Source organism: Trachurus trachurus, assembly GCF_905171665.1.
Source record: "Trachurus trachurus genome assembly, chromosome: 11".
Lineage (NCBI taxonomy): Eukaryota > Metazoa > Chordata > Actinopteri > Carangiformes > Carangidae > Trachurus > Trachurus trachurus.
Genome location: NC_139904.1, coordinates 10,850,060 through 10,868,181, shown reverse-complemented (window position 1 = coordinate 10,868,181; position 18,122 = coordinate 10,850,060). Strand labels below are relative to the sequence as shown.

General features: G+C 44.1%; 1 protein-coding gene across 4 annotated transcripts in view; it reads right to left on the bottom strand.

The window, feature by feature from the left end:
* Positions 1–18,122, bottom strand: part of gatad2b (GATA zinc finger domain containing 2B) — a 52,594-nt gene that overhangs the window by 34,355 nt on the left and 117 nt on the right. The gene's annotated exons all lie outside the window — the stretch shown is intronic.

Here is an 18,122-nt window from a genome sequence, read left to right as displayed (position 1 = left end):
ACAGGCGATGTGGATAAACTGACCACAGACTGGGGATCTTAACTGTGACTTTCTCGCATGAAAAAATGTTAAAACTTTAAAAAGTGACGTGTTAACAGCGCTGCAGCGAGAACAGCTGTTAGCTGCGTAGCTTTAGCTCTACCGCTAGCGCTGCCGGTTGCCACGACATGCATTCTGGGAAACAAAGATCCTGGATGACTGAAAAGAGGGTTCACTCCTTTCATTCTGCAAAACAAACGGCCCAGGTGCTGAGACCGATGCACAGAGTGAAGCCTCTTGTCATCCAGCCTGGTTGGAGGAAAACAAATGTGCGCATGTACATGGCGATTTATCGAGGCCGGAAAAACTATCGAATTCATTTTCATTTATCGTGCGATTAATTGATTTATTGATTATCGTCCCAGGCCTATGTGTGAGGATCACGAATGAAAAGGAAATGTGAATATTTTGCTTTGTAAGTCGATTTACGCCCCTAAATCTTCTGCTTGTGCGTCTCTAAAAGTTTAGGTTAGGGGGCCACTGTGCTCCTACTAATAAATTATGGTCTGGAGGCCTGTATTGTGTTTGTCTACTTTTCTAATAATAGACAGAAAATCATTTCTATGTTGAAAACTCGGATGCATGCCCGACAGAAGACCTCAGCTCCTTGACACACAGACAGTCACTTATTACCCAGGTAGCAGCTGTGACGGTCTGAGGCCGGATGCTGCTCTGCCTCTTCTCTGCATCACAACTATCAGTGTGTGTGTGTGTGTGTGTGTGACTGTTTAAGTTTGAATGGAAGAACAAAATGGCCGCTGTGGCACGGTCCCAGCAGGATCCAGTAGGATGCATGATCATTACCAGTCTGTATGATCGAGAGCAGCATGAGCGCAGCAGCCAGGATGTAGGTCATGTTAACTGTGGCGGTGCTGAGCTTTAGGCTGCTCCGAGGTCAGTCAGGGTGAACGGCAGGGAGCTCCGTCTCGTCACATCCGACCTCAACGCAACCTGGTTCGACCACGGACGTGTCACCACCGAGCCAAAGTCCAGAGAAAGCCTTAGAGAACGACGCTCACTTCATAAATACAGATTAACAGGTGCTTATAGACTGGACTCAACGTGCTGATTCAATGTCGCTTCACACATTCTGTTTGTTATTGTCAATGACAGTACAACTGCCGTCATGTCGTTCCATCAATCATCAGACTAATGTCCAGTCTCCACTGACTCCGACTCCAATGCCGTTTAGCTCCGTTTAACTTTTATCTCATTGTTTTATTCTCATTTTATTGAACTGTTCTTTTTGTTTGTTTTTTAACCTATATCTGTAGGAAATTTGCTCTTGTCGGTTTTAATTATTTTAATTATTTGTTTATTTCATGCTTTTATTTCATTGATTGAAGCACTTTCTGTCGATTCTAATTTGTTTCTTGTTTTATGTTTTATGTTTTATGTCTGGTTTTGATTGCTCAAATTGTGATGGATGTTTCAACTATCGACTCACTCGCAAAACTAGTTTACCCTTGGGTATCAATAAAGTAACCTGAACCTGAACCTGAACCTAACGTATCAAACCCTCTGCCCTGAGTCGCCCACTGGATGCATCACCTCTCTGATCCGTCTCTGGAGACCCGAGCAGCTGGGGACCCAAGATCACGAGAAAACTACAAACTATCGTGATAAGAGCTGTGTATAAATGTAAAACAACAGGTCATCATTCCTTTATGAAGTTGAATTTCTGTCAAACTACTTACTATGGTATTTTCCACCTCAATGATTAATATTTTTTCATCCATGACGTCCTGTGAGCTTCAGGTCCCTCCGATTGATTGATGAGTTGTTGTTCGTGCCGGCGGGTGAAACTAATGTTGACAAAGTGGTGATTTACGATCGTAAAGTTTGTCGTTGTGTTTTATTTTTTAATTTACCGGATACTCTTTGCGTTTGACTTCCTGTGTGGGGCGATCTAATCGACATGAATCGACGCGTGATGTCTGCCTGCCTGTTATCCTGCTGCGTATTTCTGCAGGACCGTCGGAGCTGTGACAGACCGGAGATGCATGAAATTCGAGGTAATGTCACCTGGTTTCAGTCTAATGTCAGTGTCGGCTGGTTTTTCTGGGAAACACCCGTACTTAGATTTGGTAACACTCATCATTCAATGATCAGTTATCACCTGCTGATCCTGGTCGACTGGTATCAATCAATGTGGAGCAGTCTGGAGACACGGAGCCATGATCTGCTCGTTATAATTACATTTGGCTTAAATAACTCATAAAGAAAAGTCACATTAAATTGTCTGCCACACACAGACACTAAAACCTAATTTGACAATTTCCAACATTCGAACTTCCAACAAACTCGCTTGTAAATGTATAAAACGTGACCTTTAATCCACAGTCTCACATTTCCACTGAACTGAACTGAACTGAACTGTGGACACACAATTCATTAGAAAACCCCTGCTCCTTCTTTCCTGGTTGATCAATCCTATTGTGTAGTTATGCGCTGTTGTCATTTACCTGACAGTTGTATCGTGACCGACAGTCACAGGAGCACACGACCTACTGGAGCGCACTGGACATGTCCAGCTGCGTTTCTGTTTCACTGATGCTGCAACACTTGTGTGACTCAGGACGGCAGAATAAGGTCCACGGGGGCTAATTTCCTGGACACAGTGGTGCTCTGCCCCCGTCTCAGTGTGTGTGTGTGGTGGAAACTCCTTGCTGCTGATCACACCGACAGTCCTTCAGGAAACCACCACAGGCAGCTACCATCTGGCCGCTTTAGCCAGCGCTAGAAAAGATGGAGAGATGTCTGGGAACAACAAACCCCTCCCTGTGCCAACAGGAGGCAGCGGCTCAGGCATCTCAACAACAACACACACACACACACACAGAGAGAGAGAAGGGGAGGGGGGGGCTGCCTGAATGTAAAGGATGTTGATGACGGCGCTGCTGGGAATATGACCAAAAATTACATATGGCCAGTTTTTGACACTAATGAGGCCAATCAGAGCGGAGCCCATAGCAACAGAGTTGTAATTGGTTGTGTGGGGCGGCTCGGGAGTTGATGGTTGTGGGATGCAGATTCAGAGCCAATCAGAGTTGAGAGGAGAGGATGCTGGTGGGTCTTTGTTTTTGGACGAGTGACTCGGTGCCATCCGGTCCCGTTCATTCAGCAGGACCGCAGTGTGATAACAATTACGCTACACCTCCACCTTGTGTGTCTGGATGCACGACGGCGCGCACACACACACCACCACCACTGACGGCAACACACCTTCCACCTCGTGCTCAGACACAACGCTGCTCTTTATTAAACTAGACAACAGCTCATTGTGGGCGTTGCTATGACAACCGGTCGTCTATTTTTATGCCGTGCCACTAATCAATTCCTGTTCTTGCTGTCGCCTGAGGGGTGGGGGTATGTGCGTGTGTGTGTGCGTGTGTGTGTGTGTGTGAGGGTACTGATGGGGGGGAGAGGGGGGCAGTGGTAGAGGGCAAAGGGGAGGAGGAGGAGGAGGAGGAGGAGGAGGAGGAGGAGGAGGAGGAGGAGGAGGAAAAGGAGGAGGAAGAGGAGGAGGGGTGAGTGTGCAGTTGGAGACAAAGAGCAGAGGAAGTGAGAGAAAGAGAGAGGATTCGACGATTCATCTCATACCGACACACTGAGGTCTCCATCCACTTCGCTGTGTGACTGTCTGGCATCGTCTGCTCGCAGTCACAGAAGCTGCTCGGGATGATAACGGCTTCATCCACACACGCACACGCACGTCACACACACACGCACGCACTGACTGCAGCCTCTCCAGAGGGACGACTGCTGCTCAGACTCAATAGGCTCAACGACATGTCAACTCAAGCCCTGAACCTGCAACAACAGCATCAACCATTAACTGAGATTACAGACAAAAACATGAACCAAGCGCTCGACGACGGAGGAAATTAACGTAATCACTGGTTCCTTCGGAGTCGGACCTGCTCTGGTTTTCACCGTTAAGTATCAGCTAATGTAAAGATGATCAAAATATGATTCGTTATTTATAGTGCTGCTGCATTTCTTTATGGTTCTGTTGCGTCTCTTTACGGTGCAGTGTTAAGAGAGACAGCAGGACTGTAAAACACAGCTGCACTGTAAAGAGACACAATAATACTGTACATAATGCAGCAGTAATGTAAAGAAGCACAGCTGTACTGTAAAGAAACTCAACAGTACTGTAAAGAAACACAATTGTAAAGAAACGCAGCTCTACTGTAAAGAAAGATAGATAGATAGATAGATAGATAGATAGATAGATAGATAGATAGATAGATAGATAGATAGATAGATAGATAGATAGATAGATAGATAGATAGATAGATAGATAGATAGATAGATTTACTTTATTAATCCCGAAGGAAACACAACTGTACTGTAAAGAAACACAACAATAATGTAAAGAAACACAGCTGTACTGTAAAGAAACACAATTGTGTCCTTTCGTTGTTTGTTTGTGCAGAACTTGCCCGTCAGACAGAGAATTTATCAACAAGTTTGTGTTTGAGTGGAGTCGGTCACACTCAGCCTCAACAAAGAAGAAACTATTTTTAAGGGAAACCACCTGCTGCAAGTCTTTCAGTAAAATCAACTCAACCAAAGCATCAGTGAGGAAAAGCAGCAGTGACATCCAGCTGTTGTGAACACTTACAAAAAGGTCCACATCCACAACCTGCAGTGGCTCCTGAGAAGTATTCAGACCCCTTCACTTTTTCCAGTTTAACTGAAAATGGATACAACTGCTAGTTCAAAAACCAAACCCAGACGCTAAAACATCTTTACGAAAGTCCTCAGACCTTTATTTAACCACCGCGTAGAAACCCTTTAGCTTCCACTTGTGTGAGTCTCTTGAGCTCTGACCACCTGGATTTGGACAATTACACCCTGTTTTCGCCAAAACTGGTGAGTTTAAGCAGGTTTGGTCAAACCTGGATTTGTTGAGACCCACAGCTAACAAACCTCTCAAATCTAATAAATCTGTCATCCTCTCGTTTAAATATTTGTGTTCAAGTACGAGCCTGTCCTCGGCCTGCTGTTGTATCCCTGTGACCCTGTTGGACTCTCTGTCCGGTGCAACGACAATTTCACCTTTAATTGGGCTCATCTCAGAAAAAATCTACTATTTATGTAACGTAGATAAACTAAGCGATCGACCAGAGTGATCACTTCTACCATGGTGTTTTTATTTTAGCATCAATGGCTTCTGCAGCTACACCTCAGCCGCCCAGTTCTCATGTAGTAACACAGTAATAACAACTAACTACTATTGTAGTCACTGGTTGGGATCTGTTGGTGGTCCCTTGTCTGCCTGAATAAGAAAACGACATCATAAAAGCTGTATTAATAACATATGTTTGAAATAAGATAATTGTCTGGACTGCATTTATTCAGCTACGACTTCAGTGTATATCACATAATGTGTGTATCATTACATTAATAGGAAACTTTGGTAGCCTGTGGCAAAAAACAAAAACAAAAATCATATGATAAGCAGTAGGTCGACCGTTGTGATCCTTTGTGTGGCAGTGAAAGTCTTTGAAGTTTCAGAGACTCAAACAAAAAAAAAACAACTAAAGTGCGTTGCTGAGGTAAAATAACAGAAGATTTATTTACAGGAAAACGTCAAAAAATGCTTCCTCATTGTCAGACAACAGGGGCGTGCGTTTCTTGTTTCTTGTCGCTGTTGCACTCCTGCTGCAAATTAGTCTCATGTTCCTTTAAAAAGGCGCAGACGTAATTTTCTTCTCTCTCTTTCTTTCTCTCTCTCTCTCTTTTTTTTTTTTTTTTTGAAATGTATTTATTTTTGCCCAGGGAACAGAGCAGCAGAGTCGAAACGCAGCGAGCCAGTCTGAGCCGGTTTGTAACCTCAGGGTATGGAATTATCTCTTAATATGTAGCCGTTAGTGGTCAAGACGTCACACAGTTAGACAGTCAGAGAGGGAGCCAGGGTGGCAGGAGGAGGAGGAGGAGGAGGAGGAGGAGGAGGAGGAGGAGGAGGAGGAGGAGGAGCAGCCCCGGTGTTTTCAGAGCAGAAAGAGGAAAATCTCTTCCTTTAGGAGCTGGCACTTTGACAAGAAAAGACTGAGAGCAGAACTTCAGACCACAGGGTGGGGCATACACTGTTCCACCAGCCAGAGAGAGAGAGAGAGAGAGAGAGAGAGAAAGAAGAAAAAAAAAAAAAGAAAGCAGCGGGAACATGAGACATTTAGTCGGAGCGAGGCACACAATGGTAGACAGACATTTTAAAAAATGTGACAGGCCAGGAGGAGAATCGACACACAACCAGGACCAGCGAGAGCAACACACATACACACGCACACACACACACACACACACACACGTATTGTGTAAACACTACGACACTCGACAGCACAGCGATATTAAGACACAGAAAACCCCTGACAGTCAACGCCAGCGAGCTCCACAGCAGGGCCATGAGGGCAGTGCTCGTATTCAAATTCACGTCACACGGCATTCTGGGTATTTCAGGGTGGGGAGGGGAGGGGGGGGGGCTGAGCTGAGGCATTGCTGTTGGATGCTGGTGTTTGGTTTGTTTACATACGGTGCAGATGTGACAGATGTTATTTTTAGTTATAAAACGGAAAGGTGAAATCCGGCAATCTGATTGGTTGTTAACCGTGGTATATTGAGCATATACCACGGCTACTATTCTAAAACCTTATCACAGCGCAGGCTATCAATCCGCGTCAGGCACGTATGACTGGTATGAATGGGAGTTGTTGTCATGTATCCATGACAACGGACTGTTGCCGTCCGTAGCAAAAGACAGCTGATGTTTTTACGATGTTAAAAAACGGACTAAAGTAGTTGAATTCACATGTTTAAGGTTAACTTTCACCTCCGGGGAGGGTTAACAATGGTAGAGGGGACTGAGCAGTGACTTTCACCTGAAAAAATGCGGAGGAAAAGACGAGCTGCAGAGCTAACTTGGAGCTAACGTCTGGAGAGGTGGGACTATTTTTTTCACAGTGAGGCTATTTTATTGGATAATATGTATTTCTGGTTGAATAAAACTACATGAAATTGATTGCGTATCCCTCTTTTATATTGCCTTTATTCGTAACCGTTTTATAAAAGCAATATATCACTCCAGTCCGTGGTATATGCTCATTATACCACTCCAAGGGGGTTGTCGTCCCTCCGCTTCGCGTCGGGCCGAACAACGCCCCTTAGCCGTGGTATAATGAGCATATACCACGGCCTGTCGTGATATATTGCTTAAGTACAGCCAAGGACGCGGCAGAATAGCGACCGAGGAATGAAAACTTAATGAAGTGAGCGGACCGGCGTGGGGCAGAGGCCGCCACATCCACCAGCAGATCGGCCTCAGACACCAATATTACGCGTACTACCGATACAGATGTTCTACAGATGTTTACGGTACGGCCACAGCTGGAGTCACATTACGCACACGTAAAGATGGAGGAACGAGGACAAAACATTCAAACACACCGAGGACGTCCAACTTCGAGAAGCTGGCAAAGGTGCAGCAGCTAAAACTAGTAGTAGAGCCTCACACGTCACCTGCACATTCAAGATTCAAAACTTTATTAATCCCTTAAAGGGCATTTCCATTTGGCGGCTCGCACACCACATAGCTCATAGCACAAAACAACATCACATATCACAAAACAGAGAAACAAGGAAAGAAAAGAGAAGGTTGGCAGCTGTGTGCAAAGTCTGAGAGTTAGGCTACATGTAAGGAATATGAATAAATAAATAACTTAATTAAAAAGGAATTTGAATAAATATCACCATTAAAAGTACATCTCTATATCTCCGAATAAAAAAATACATAAAAAGTACTCAGTGCCATGTATTTCAGTTAAAAAAATTCACATAGTTTTGTTCAGCATGACGGCTACCTGCCAGAATAAAAAGAAAAGGCTGTCAATAACGCCTGTCGTCCATCACAGAAGAGTTGGGGACAAGAACGGAGAGGGGCTTCTCTGCTAAACTCGCTGGCAGTCAGATGTGGATGGACATGAATAACTGTGACAGGTGTGAAAGTCAGTATCTTGAGTGAAGCAGACTGCCTCATCTTCCTGCGCATGTGTAACCAGTAAATTTGCTGTTTTTTTTTATTTATTTTAAAACGCTGGTAAAACGTGGAAGGGACGACTCAAAGAATCTGGTATGTGTCATTACAGGGAGCAGGCCAATGTGTGTGAGGATCATAAATGAAAAGGGAATGTGAATATTTGCTTTGCAAGTCGATTTATGGTGCACACCCCCAACATTTTCTGAATGCACTCCTAAAATACAGTAAAAAAAAAGTTAGTCTGGAGCCCTGTTAAGACAAAGCAGCAATAAAACACAACCAGTAACACACAGACTCACATCAGTATGTTAATGCCGACCACCAAGACCATGCTCAAAACTCACCTTTTTAAATTAGCTTTTAATCTATAATTGTGTGTGTTTTATACTGTTTTATTGCTGTTTTTAATTTTATTTCATTCTGACTGTATTGTATGATTTTTAAAATGTAAAGTGTCTTTGAGCATTTGTAAAAAAAAAAAGCACTTACAAATAAAATGTATTATTATTAATAACAGCTCAGCCCTGCTGTCATTGTATATCTACTCATAGTCGATATTGAATCTTGAATCTTGAACTGAGACTGTTATGTATATGATTGCGTATGATAAAGCTACCAAAGACGTCCTTTGTGTTGCCATTGGACTAATTGGTATTTCAACACTTATACACAGTAACAGGTGAGAACAGCACAGTTAACTTCACTTATTTATCTTAGCAGATTCAGGGTTTCACAGGTGATCGTCCTCAGGTCGACGGTGAACACGGGGATTTACCAGGTCGTACACCAGCGCCAACCTCCTTAGACCAAAAACCTGCAGTTCTTCTACTGACCACTAGAGCGTGACTCCAACAGTGAGTCAGTCCCCATAGACTCCCATGTTAAAATATAACACCAGTTCTAGCTTCTCTTCATTGGCTGCCTGTCAAACTAAGAATTGATTTTAAAATTGTATTGTTAACTTTTAAAGCTCTTCATGGTCTTGCTCCTAACTACACCACTGAGCTTTTCATTTTATACAAACCAGCTGGTAACCTCAGGTCCTCAAACTTGTCTCTATTGGTTGTACCCAGGTCTAGGCTGGTGATGATGACCAAAGGTGACAGAGCTTTTGCCATCTATGCTCCCAAATTATAGAACGACCTCCCTGAGGATATCAAGTCCGCCAGCTCACTAACAAATTTTAAATCTCTTTTATTAAAAAAAAAGGCCTTTTATTAAATCCCAGAAGGCAGCAGTCAGGTCCATCTATGCCCTTATTTCGCCTTTTGTATTTATTGACTCATTTTTTGTTGTTTTTAATGTTGTGCTATTGCTTGTTCTTATTGTTACTGTATTTTATGCCTGTGTATGCACTTTGTAACTATGTTAAGAAAGGTGCAATACAAATAAAGTTTATTATCATTATTAAAATGTTTAGAAATAAACACGCCACGTACAACCTGGTACTTTCCTCCTTTATGACGACTGTTTACTAAATCTTTGCGTTATGTATCATTTAGGGTGTGGCCACTTTGAGTGACAGGTGGGCGAGCGCATCAGGAACCTATAGGCGATGTCACAGAAGCTACGTCCATCTTCATTTACAGTCTGTGCTCATAGATAATCCATTATGATCAGCCTGATCAGTCACGTAACCATCTACAGTACAGACGCGCTATAGTGTAAAGACACATTTTATGATGTTTGGTGCTTTACTAAGGCCGATCACTGAAGAAACTGTAAAAAAACAAAACAACAACAACCACCGCACATCACCTGTGAACTAAACTAACTCATCTCAGCATCGGTCTCGCGGCTCTGATCTCCTCTCAGACCGTCGTCGTCACGTTTGGTCGCAGTCACATTTAAAAGGAAACACCTGGATCATGGACGTGCCCTTCACTTACGCCGAGCATTAGGAGGATTACACTCAGACTAGTTGACTGGGGTGACCTTGTGCGGCACCTGGCTAAATGCAGCACAGCAATGCAGCACTGATGTGCACGCTGCTTATTCACTGGCTGGATTAGTCACAGCTGCACTGCCACTGACTGTGGGCCGTTTCCACACCACTCCCTGCTTCACCGCTCCACAATCATTCATATCTCACACACACACACACACACACACACAAATCAATTACAGCCAAGTTACAGGTATAAGCCACAATCGCTCCGAAATGAATCTCTCTAATCATAATGAAGAGATTTTGTTTTTGTTTTTTAAAGGAGATAAAATCCAGCAGGTTTTCAGTCTTACACATCAAAACACAATAAATTGAATCAAATTCATATAGAATTGAATGTATTCTCCCATAATCGCACCGTTACGTGCATGAAGGATGTGCAGTGTATCTGTCACGTTGACACAACAGCTGTAGTCCACCGACGGGTTTTTAATGAGCTACTGGATCAAAACGCTGCAGGTGTGGTGATTAAAAAAAACCAGGAAGCCGATCAGAAAAATCAATAACCTCACATGCGATACCAATGGAGTCGAAGCGAGGGAAGCACTCGGGAGTGGAGGCTCTTCCCTTACAAAGGATCTTTCGTACACAGAGGGTCACACCCAGCGGTTCTCCTGCGCCGGTGTAGACTGGACCGGCACCGGGTCGAGGTTCAGAACAGATCCTCCATGGCACAAGTGTCAGGATAGGAACCCCCGACGCCATGACAGTTAAAGTCTCTGTGGCACCGCGTAGAACGTAAATGGCGGTTGCATGTGTTGGCAGTTTGACTGACAGACGGGCCATCCAACCAAAGTTGTCCGAGACTAATTTCATTGGTGGGCCACATTTTGGCCCCTGCTCCTTACAAAGACGACTAAGTTTCGTCATTGATGTGTCAAATCACTTATGCAATCTATTACTGTCTAATACTTTCCAGATATACTCCCGATTTTTAATAATTTTGCCAAAAATGAGCCAGCTGGGATGGTACCTTTAAGTCTGAAGTTAATTTGAAGCAGGTTTCAGTCTGAACACATGGCTGTTAATGAGTCGTCACTTGGTTTTGTTTCCGTCTGCTAACTGGTAAAAAAAAACAAAAAACACTTTGACGTCAACGCTAATGAGCTTTTACGAAAACGATCTCAGTAAAAAAAAAACAACAGATCAGTTTCCTACTGTAGTTGCAGGAAAAAACAAAAAGAAATGAGGAAGAACAATGGTGAAACGTCCAGAGATTTTTTTATCTCGGGCCGAAGGTGGTGGAAGGGTTACTGAAGGTCACAGGTTAAGTTTAAAGAGGAACTACGCAGGATTTGTAGCCTTACTATGCTACATTTTACCTTTATCAAACAGCTTTGGAGTAATTGTGAAGGTTAAATAAATGACATGTGACTTGTTACGAGGGGCAACGGAGGCTCCCTGCCTTCTGCCTAGCGTCTCTTGGCTGAAAACCAACCTCAGAAGATCGGGGGCCACCGCCCGGGCGTCCCAGCTCTCGTCTCTGCGGCACCGCGACACAAACGCGCCCTGTAACCTGTAATCTCTTGTTTATGATGAAACTACACAAATATACACATCGTAAGATCGTATATGATTATTTAAAGCAGATATCAGTGGAATGTTTTTGTTAATATAAGTCCTAAATAGTCCTATTTTCCGTCAGCAATCACTTACATGAAGTATTTCAGCCTAAACACGAGTCTCTCCGTCACTCTGCTCTGCTGTAACCCGAGGAGAAAATTTTCCTTGTGGGATACAAGTGTTATCCAATGAGGAGAGAGAACGGCATGAAGGGCTGTGTGTGCAGCCAAGGGATGCGCGTGAATGTGGTGACGTAGCACGAGGACCAATTGATGCCTGACAAGGGCGGGGGCTGCTAACTCATGGTGCGTTCAAAGAAACTCGTACTTTGTGTTTTTCCTTCCTGTGAAGTCATACCAGTTCGATCTGGTACGAGTTCACGGGTCGGAAGTTACGAGTGGCCGTTATAGGGAACTTTCACAGACAACAGGATGGTAAAAACACGAGCTACGGGTTACCTGGAACGCTACCAAGTCGTAGTTGTGACTTGAAGCTGTAACTTACGGTTTCAAAAGCCTGCCTTGAACGCAGCATTAGCCGAAACGGCCGTGAAGCTGATATCTGCTTTAATAGAGCCACCGGACTTGTATAGTTCCTCTTTAAGGCCGAAAACACAGTTCTGCCTCTTAGAAAGGAAGTTTTTCCAGTCACTGTCATCAAATGCTCGCTGCTGGATGACAGTGAATGGATATTATAAAGATGAAGTCTAGACCTGCTCTATGTGTGAAGTGCCTGGAGATAACTTCTGATGTGAGCCGGGTCTGTATGAATAAAGATGGACTTGACTTCACTACAATAGTGATGAATCAGAGGAGGATATGTTGTGACTGATAAGACGTCACCAACACACACACACACACACACACTCACTCAGCGCACCTGACCGACGCTGCGTTAAGGAAGACGGCAGCCATGTTGGACGGGTGTTAACGAGGGGTTTGGATGTTCATTTACTGGTGGGAATTTCCTGAAAGGCCGTCTCTTTCAGTGTCCTCCGCCACCGTTTAACAACAATCACGCAGCGAACCGACCAGCGGCTCTGTGACTTCACTCTTCTTCTACTTCTTTTTCTATGAAATCGACGTGTCACGGTCGACATCGGACAGCTTTAATGGCGCTTAAACGCTCGAAATGAACTGGGATCCCACAAAGCGTCATGTGACCTTCACGTGTCTAAAATGTTGAGTCGTGTAAATTAACCTCTGAGTGTCCGACTGGCCTCCTCCCCCACCTCCAACAACAACACACACACCTGACTCAGCAGTTGGTGTCTGATGGTGTAACTTGGTTTGGAGCAAGACTGGGGGCCGTAACATGAGAAAACTAAACATATAAAACAAATAACCGAGACGGGCGCCTGCTTCTCCCGCTGTTACGTTCACCTGTAAGCATTATCTGGAACCTGTGTGTGTGTGTGTGTGTGTGTGTGTGCAGTCGCCGGTGTATGTGCTTTATCTCTGGTCTGCTGGAGGCCAGGGGTCACAGACAGACAGACACACACACAGACAGACCCTGGCCTAGATATAACAAAACAGCGACACAACGAGCTAGACGTCTGACTTCCTCTGTTGCACAAAGCGGTTCAGTTCTTGACCATCTTCTGTGGGACAGCGGTGCAGTGAATTCTGGGTAAATTGAGAAAAAAAGAAAAGGCCGACTCAGAGGAAGCACAACCAGCCGCTGAGCTCCATTTGCTCCAGTAAAACATGAAGAATTCAACACTTACAAGGATGTTTTAGCTTTAGTTGAAAGTAAAACAATAGGCTAATAATAGTGACCGGGATAGATGTAAAATATTATTAAACCTGTGTAGACGGCTCATGGTTCGATGGTACCATGAAGTATTCAGCACTTACAAGGATATTTTAGCTTTAGTTGAGAGTGAAATAAACTAAAATTTAATTTATGGATGGATGGCACCACTTTCCAATGAGTCAATTTCAATTCAGTGTAATTTTTATTTAACTAGTTGGTATAATGATGGAAAATTGCTGCTCTTTCCCTTTTCATAGCCCAAATTATGAGCCATGTTGTCTGTTTTTTGTATTTTTTTGCTGCTCGGCGCTGGTCAGAGCAGGTGTCATTGATTGTTACTATGGTAACACTGGTCTTAGTAAGCCTGAATTAACCCTGAGGTCTGGTATCTAATGTTTCAGGCTTAAAATGAGTCAAGTCTTTATATGTGTGAAACAGAGTGACTAACATCAGACTGATAGTGGAGACCGGACTGCTCACAGAAGAACCAGTCGGACATTATCTGAGTGGTCCCGGCTTCGGGAGGACATGCATGGGGGGGACAACAAGTGTGGACCTGCGCTCACCATCGCCGGCCTCTGCCCTGTTTGTGGACATGTGCTGTCCATCTGGACCGGCTGACTGTGTCCAACACGACAGCAACAGCCGGTCAGAAGTTACAATTTCTCTGCCCGTCTCAGTGAATAATAACCTTATTTATGATAATAATAATAATAATAATAATAATAATAATAATAACACTGTAATTACACACAGCAGCCGGCCGCCCGCTCTGATTGGCTCGTGTGAAAACTGTTGGCTCCTATAGGGAAATGTGTGCTACTGCTGAGAGTGTAAATATAATCAACAGTGATGGCACCCGGTGATACCTATGATAAAAAACGTCAACCTCCCAAACACGTGCAAACCAACAACGAATCACAACCTGATGTGTCGTCCTCCATTGTTTCCAACGACTATGACAACGCGCCGCATGTTCCTCCATCACCACGAATACGCTCTGTCCCTCACACGCCGTCCCGCTGCCCCAAATACTCACTATACGGCACCAAATGTGGATTTAATCCGCCACTGAAAGTAGTCCCTATCAAACGCACTGTTTCCTCCAATTTTATAAAATTGACTGAGCCTTTCTGTCTTCAGCAGTGGCGGGGTGCGGAGAGATGGACGAACACAGCCGCAGTCAGAGTGACTACTGGGAACAACCCGGTCCCATTGGGTCAGAAGTACACTTGCTAAAATAAATAAATAAATAAATAAATAAAGCATAATGGATTTACTGGCCGCCTCTGTGTGGAAGAGACTGGAACGAAAAACTGACTATAATCAATTTAAAAATCAAGAAAATCACAAACACAATTTGACTGAATAGGTCGGTACTGCTACATAGGGCTGGGTTTAAAAAAATCGATTTTCCAATTTATATCGATCTTCTTTTGAAAAGCTCCGATATCGATTCATAATCCATCCTTAAATCGATCTTTTAATGTACACCATTGCACTGTTTACTTCTGGAGTGGGTCATGTGAAATAAATGTGCATTAATGTAACTGACTTTTCGGTCAATTTGATGTAAACATGAATATTTCTCATAAGAGAGTTCCATCTTTGTACAATTTGCAAAATTAGTTTTGCTGAAAACCACTTTCATAACCGAGCAAATATGGTATTAAAACTGAAATATCTCTAAATGAATCAATATTGAATCGAATCGGGATCAAATCAATTCAGTAAACCAGTAGCGATACCCAGTCCTACTGCTACATGTGTATGGTTTTGTGTCGGTGTCTGTCCGCTACTGAACACAACAATATCTTAGTGATAATTTTGTAAAAACATGCCTGATTTCACAGTTAGTCCTATTTAGAAATATGTGTTGATATTTGAAAATGAGGATCAGCTTATAAAAATGACAGCGTTAAATGGTGGTTAAATGAAAAGTTTCATTAGGACTAGGCCTGGGACGATAACAAATTTTGCTGGACGATATATTGTCCCACAAATTATTGACGATAAGCGATATTATTGACACATTTTTTGAGAACAAATGAATAACCACTAATATAATAATAATATTTCATAATAATGCAAGTAGACCCTTTTAAATGTGATAAACTTTTATTTCTCTGAGTATTGTTTTTAAACATTGTAATTGGAATGACAAGAACTTATATAGCTACTATCCTAAATAAATAAAATAAACAAAAATAAAAAAAACAGTGCAGTGCAGCTCTTCTGTCATAACTTTACGTGAAGCTCCACTTTTCATTCAAACAAACTAATGTGACTTCCACAAATGACATGTAAGATTTAATCAATGAGACCAGCATTTATCTCCTATAAAGTATTAAACCAGCCGGCGGTAAACCTCTAAAAACCTGCTGATAAGTTTTCTAGTCGTTTTCTCCCCCAATGACGGAGGTTGACCGGCCCGTGAGCTGCTGCAGACGGCTGCAGACTGTGGGAAGCCCCGCTCCTCCTGCTCGCTGCTACCACATTAGCTCCAAAAACGTCGGAGGAAATCTCCTAACAGGCGATATGTGGATAAACTGACCACAGACTGGGGCCTAAACTGTGACTTTCTCGCATGAAAAAATATTAAAACTGTAAAAAAGTGACGTGTTAACAGCCTGGCAGCAAGACGGTAAAATAATTAGCTGCTTAGCTTTACAGCTAGCGCTGCCGGTTGCTGCCAAATGCATTCTGGGAAACAAAGATCCTGGATGACTGAAAAGAGGGTTCACTCCTTTCATTCTGCAAAACAAACGGCCCAGGTGCTGAGACCGATGCACAGAGTGAAGCCTCTTGTCATCCAGCCTGGTTGGAGGCCGGAGGCCAGAGACCAGGAAAACAAATACGTGCATGCACATGGCAATTTATCGAGGCCGGAAAAACTATCGAGTTCGTTTTCATTTATCGTGCGATTAATTGATTTATTGATTATCGTCCCAGGCCTAATTAGGACTGTTTAACAGGCAGGTAACAGACCAACAGGAGTAATGATATCAATGTCCTGATGCTCACACTGCGCTCGTGAACCTGTAGCAGCTCCACCAAGACCAGCTGACAATGTTTAAATCCACTGATTTAATGTACTCTCCACTCTATAGTCCTCTATAGGTACTGTAAAAACACTGTCATAAGAGCATGCGAGGCTCATCTGTATGCTGCCGGGGCTGCCAGGGGACTCTGAGCTGGAAATAGGAAGAGGAAGGACTCCATCATTGAGAATACTACAGTTCATTCACACTCTTCAACAGCAAGGACCTTTCATTCATACAGACCCACTATCACTATGTGAGTGGAGGGCTGAATGTACCAAGGTCTGCCAACTTTTATCTGAAACCAGAGGCTGTGGGGGCCACTTTACATCCCCCCTGCTCACTTCATGCCCCGCAGGAGAGACGAAACAGCTGCTTCGTCGACTCGTGACGCTCCGAGGACAGTGACAAGAGGCCGGTCTGCTGTCTGTCCACTTGTATTAACCTAGGGGACGTCCTCATCTACACGCTGCTGTGTCTGACACTATACTAATCCAGTCCTAGTCCTGGGAGAGAACAAAAAAAAGTCCTGTAATGGAGGAAGGTAACACAGGCCCATAATTTGGCCATTATAGCCTTCTTCATTCCTGAGTGTTTGGACGTACTACTGGACCCAGTCTGGGACAGCACACAGTAGATAGCTGTCATATGCGAGTCCATCTGCCATCTGTGACTCATGTAAATCTGGAGGAGCAGTGCAGCAGCAGCAGCAGCAGCAGTAGACACGAAACAAGCTCCTGTATACTGCAGAATAATAGGCAGCACACATTAAATATTGATTCCCGTTTGGTCTCTAACGTCATCCAGACATCTACCTCCGTTAATCCGCCGCTCGGGGAAACAATCAGCCCCCCCTCTCTCTCTCTCTCTCTCTCTCGGCCCTGAATAAAAAGCCTGTGGCCCCCTTACACTAACATGTTGGCCGTGGCTGTCAGGCGCCAGGGAGGCAGCCATTTAGGTGCATATGGAGCCAGTTGAGTCTCTACGTAAATGGCTGATGCATTTCGGATTTTTCTTCCTAATTGCTGAGAGCCATCAACGGTCTCCGGCCTCCTCCTCCTCCTCCTTCTCCTCCTCCTAGCGCCGTTAAATCGGACACTTCACACACCGCTTAGGCTCCATTAACACGGTCGGAACATCTCCGTCTCATCCCGGCACTCTTTAAAAGAAAAAAACGAGCCATTTTTTTTTTTTTTTTTTTTTTTTTTTACAAGTTATTTTGTAAGGAAGCCCCGGCTCTTTCTCTCCAGTCTACTAGAGTTAACCCCTAGAGACTCCGGATCAAACAATGAAACCGATTGGAGGCACATTCTGCTCAACGTTCCCATCGCAACGTAAATTCCGACATCGACCGTTAACAATTCGGTTATTTTCGAAACACAAACCGTTGTTTCGCCTCCCCCCCCACCCCCCTTCTTCCCCGCGCGCCGCCCGGAAGGATTTTAGACCTCCGGAGATGTTTGTGCCGCGACCCCCCCGGACCTTTAAATGTAAATGAACCGTTCGAGGCGACGGCTGCTTGGTCGCCAACATGTCAGCCCCGCATCAATAAATAGCGAAGCAAAGCCGCTCTATTGTCTGTCAGCACATCAGCACATCGACCGGCTTTGCACAACGACACAACAACTTGCCCGTCCTGCCGCCACTTGAATCCCGCCGCTGCCATTTCAAAACAGTCTCTCTCTCTCTCTCGCTCCGGAGAGGCCGGAGCCCAGGCCGCGCACACATCCTCGGA